Raw genomic sequence first — 4,734 nt, forward strand, 5'->3', positions numbered from 1 at the left:
ACCCTCTAAGAATTTAGGAAACTTTCTAGGCTCTTTGGCTTTGCTCTTCCCAACTCGGTAAAAGGGCAGGCTGGGTTGATTGGAACTGGTGCCCAAGCTGCTAATGAGCTGTGGCCTGGAATTTACCTCGATTTGTATTAAATCTTATTTCTGCAAATGAAGCCGTGTTGTCTCGGGCAAGTTACTTAACTCTCTAGGACTTGACCCTTTATCTGTCAAATGGAGCTAACAACAGATTTTAAGGTTAGTTATAGAATATTTTGAGATAGTGCATGTGATGAGCTTAGATTTAGTTCCGCCATATAAAAAGTGTTCAATATGTTTGTTATTAATTTGATCATTCCCATCAAAAAGATCCCCAAGGTCCTTGACATGTGAATCAGCTTCCAGATTTTCTTATGAAACATAATTTAGATTTAGAACTCCATCTATCTATCTAGAATCTATCCTATCTGTCTATAGGTCTGAATTTCATAAACAGGCATTAGACAGAGTTCTAAATCTAAACTATGTCTGCTACCTGAATCAGGGTAAGTGAGAAGATTGTCCTTGACAGGTCATGCACCAAACACATGGGGGCTGCTGCCAGCCCCAGGCAGTGAGCAGGGACGGCTGCCACCGTGTGCCTGAGCTCCATCCTACATGCTGGAGGAAGGGCGGCCCCTGCCCTGGATAATGGATGATGGTGGGATGAAGGTCTTTTCAGACCAGCACCATTGGGTCACTGCCCAGGGCAGGGAGAGTGTCAGTGGTCATGGGGCCAGGATAGAGTAGGGGAGGTCTGGGTGGGCCCAGGGTGCTGGGAGCAGGCAGCTGAGGCAGAGAGGCTGGGGTGGCAGGACCGTGTATGAGCTGAGGCTCCCAGCCCCCGTGCATGCTCCATTGTCCCACTGAATTCTGCTTACAAAATATAGTCAATAACCAAATTACTAGGAATTTCAAGACAGGCACCACAGAGCCTTGAGCCCCCAGTGCAGAGCCCTTCTGAGTGTCAGGCACTTTTTGACTGAGCTGAGTGTGGAGCCTTTGCCCATGAAACCAGCCTTGAATCCCTGCCCCATGGAACAGAGGCAAAGGTTAAGAGAGTTAACTATACACAGACTGCACTGCTTGTCACATAGCAGGCTCTCGATGCCAGTGAGGTTATCTTCAAATTGTTCCAAACCTGCTCTTCTACCAGTGCCCTGTTCTCAAAAGAGGGCACCTTTTTAAATTGCAAGTTCATCATGTTATTCATCTGCTTAAAATGTTTAAGTTGCTTCTCTTTGTTCTGAAAATAAAATTCAAACTTCACGTGGTATGTGAGTTCCTGGCACGATCTTCCTAAGACCCACCTGACCCCCTCATCCCATGGCCCTGTTCTCCTTCATCACTGTCCTCCAAGCTCACTGCTCTTCACTTTCATCAGGCTTCCTCCCACCTTAGGTCCTTGGCCATGTGTAGGGAAGAGAGGAGTTCCAGGCAGAGGGAACAGTCTGCGCGAAGCCTTAACTCATTTGTAGGCTTGAAAATTCAAGCTTCTTCAGGGGGGGGTTTCTTTGAGTTTTTCAACCAGCCAAAACAACCCCCATCCTGTGATGTGCTTTCATAATATCCTATGTTTGTTTTCAGCTTCCTAAACAAATTAATTTTCTTCAAAAATGACCCAACAAGGGCTCAGGCTTAAACAAAAACCCACACCAAAACAAAATGAAACGTTCTTTCCTTGGCCAGAACTAAACAGGGGAAATCACAAATGCAGTTCCCTACTACCACAAATTATGCGGTGGAGTTTCCCACATTTGGGGAAATCACAGGTCAGCACATTTGGAGTCTTATCCTAGTGGGTAAGACTCACCCTGAAAAACCACCTTTGTGATCATGGTATCTCCCTTGCCAGGTAACTATATCCTGTGTTGGTTTTTTGTTTATTTTTTTAATAGAACTTCTACAAATTCTAAATATAATCAGCTATTTAAAGACTATTGATTTAATGTGTCTCTTTTCTTTCTTTAAACATCATGCAGACAGGCCCCATTTCTCTCTTATGTAATTATAGCTACATTCTGATGCCTAGTTAAATGCCAGACACATGGTAGATACTCAGTGACTATTTATTGAAATTACTTCTATCCAGTGAAGTTTCTTTCAATTCTTGCTCTCCTGGACCTCCTGATCTCACCTCTTTGGGTGAAAACCTTTTCTTCAGCGTTTCCCAGTATCCTTACCCCTGTTTCCAGTATTATCACTCCTCAGCAGAAGGAGTCACTTGTCTAGTCATTGAACCTTCTCATTTATTCAGGTGGCAGTATATTTACATAAACGTTTTCTAGAATTTTCCTATAAACTGTCTGCTATTATGTAAAGGTGGAAGTTGGAGCACCTGGATGGCTCAGTTAAGCATCTGATTTTTGATTTCAGCTCAGGTCATGATCTCAGGGTTGTAAGATAGAGCCCCATGTCGGGCCTCATGCTGGGTGTGGAGCCTGCTTGGGATTCTCTCTCTCCCTCTGCCTCTGCCCTCCCCCTCTGCTTGGGCTCTCTCTCTCTCTCTTGCAATAAATAAGTAAATAAATAAAATAAAATAAAATATAAATAAAGGTGGAAGGAAAGAGTCCAGTGATGCAGCTTGCAAAATAAGCTTTGCAGAAGAAAATGGTCTTTTAATAAAAAAAAAAAAAACTGGTGTATTTAAGTAACCTTGCCACATAAGCAGTGCTGAGCTTCCTGTGAGTTTCAGCTCTCTGTACTATGCTGTTTAGTAATCCCAAGACGGGTGTGGAAAGCAGAGCCCAGTGTACATAGCCACTGAATTTCAGGAGCATTTTGAGATGGTCTATAGTATATTTGTCATTGTCTACAGCCTAATAAGATTGTGCTTCCTTTTCACCTTTCATTTTATCATTGTCCATAATAAAGGGATGCATTAATTTAATCCATAAATACAGATATGATGGTTTTATCCTGTGGCTATGAATGGTGCTTTAAAATAAAGAATCAAAATGACAAACCAGTGTAGTAATTTACCATAATTACAGCAATGAAATATTACTTTGAGTTAGTCATGGCAGTAATACACAGCTCAGGAACTTCTGCGAAATCCGCTAAGTAGAAGAGAACAAAGGGAGGAGGAAACGAGATGTGAGGTCATGCAAGGTTTCTAGCCACGAATCCAGACAGTTGGGAAAATAAATGCAAGCTGGAGGGCTCAGGGAAAGATCTGCCCTGGGAGGAGATGCCCTTGTTTTCTCTGGAAAGCCCGCCAACTTTAGCAGACTTGCCACAGTTTAATTAAAGTCTGCAGCTGGTGTGAAAGCAAAGGAGGAAAAGAAATTAGGGCAGCAGAAAAACTAATGAAAGTCTAGAATCTCATTTTAAACTTTTCTCTCTATTATGAAAGAAATACGACTTGTCACATGTGCCCCTATTCATGGTACAAAGCCTTTGGGGAAGGAACGTTCTGGACTGTGAAGAGAACAGACCTGTAGTCAGGTTTCTTTGGACTTGACTGCCACTGCCTTTTTCAGTGAAAACTCATCAAAATGTTTGTTTTTTTGAAAACCAGATTGGTAAAAGAGGGCAGCACAAATTGAATATCTTTAGGTTTAACTACGGGAAAGTCCATTGAAACTTTGCACCAACCTTGGCAATCTGAGTAGGATTCACATTCAGCCTGTATGGCTGTATTCATCAGGGTCTCCAAAGAAACTGAACCAAGAAGATAGTCCCTATTGTGGGGACTGGCAAGTCCAAAATCCATGGAGTAAGCCAAGCAGACTGGAAACTCAAGCAGGGTTTCTATGTTGCAGTCTTGAGCCTGAATTCCTTTGCTATCAGGAAAACTCAGTCTTTCCTCTTAGGGCCTTGAACTGATTGGATGAGGCCCACCCACATTATGGAGAGTAATCTGCTTTATGGAAAGTCTACTGATTTAGATGTTAAGTACATCTAAAAAAATACCTAGACAGCAACATCTAGTCGGATGTTTGATGAAGCAAATGGGCACCATGGCCTTGCCAAGGTGATGCATGAAATTAACTGTCAAACCACCTAATATTAAAAATAATATAGAAGTTAATATTTATATAACACTTTCTTTTTGTCAGGTACAACGAACTCATGTAATTCTCACAACAGCCATATGATACAGATAATGTTATTATCCTCAACTTATGGATGAAAAAACTGAGATATAGGAAATGTAAATACCTTTCCAGGTTCACAGAGAGTAGAGATGGAGCTAGGATTTGAACCCATGTAGTCTAACTCCAGAATTTGGCTTCTTAAGCACCAAAATATGATGAATCTGGGCAAGTTAATTAATTTCCCTGAGCTTTTATTCTTTTATGGGAAAACATACATAATAGCAAATAATGTGTGTTTTGAGGAAACAAATAAATCAGAATATACATATAAAGATCCTAGTATTCTACCTAATAGATAGTAGGTGCTCAATAAAATTTAGCTTTCTTCCCCTGACCTTAAAATTGCTTAATTTTTAATATTTTTTTAAAAATTTATTTATTTACTTGAGAAGGCGGGAGGAGCAGAGGGAGAGAGAATCTTAAGCAGACTCTGAACTGAGTGCAGAGCCTGACTCTGGGCTTGCTCTCACAACCCTGAGATCACGACCTGAGCAGAAACCATGAGTCATGTGCTTATCCAACTGTACCACCCAGGCACCACAAAATTGCTTAATTTTTTATCATCTTGTCTATGTTTAGAGATCCTTTCACTCAAGCATTGAGATCTTAG

General features: G+C 41.4%; 1 non-coding gene across 1 annotated transcript; it reads right to left on the reverse strand.

Annotated features, from left to right (window-relative positions):
* Positions 1-1,720: 1,720 nt before the first annotated feature.
* LOC113923999 lies at positions 1,721-1,887 on the reverse strand. The gene has a single exon (XR_003520502.1). It is a non-coding gene; the product is annotated as a U1 spliceosomal RNA (small nuclear RNA).
* Positions 1,888-4,734: the final 2,847 nt, after the last annotated feature.

Source organism: Zalophus californianus, chromosome 15 (genome assembly GCF_009762305.2).
Source record: "Zalophus californianus isolate mZalCal1 chromosome 15, mZalCal1.pri.v2, whole genome shotgun sequence".
NCBI lineage: Eukaryota > Metazoa > Chordata > Mammalia > Carnivora > Otariidae > Zalophus > Zalophus californianus.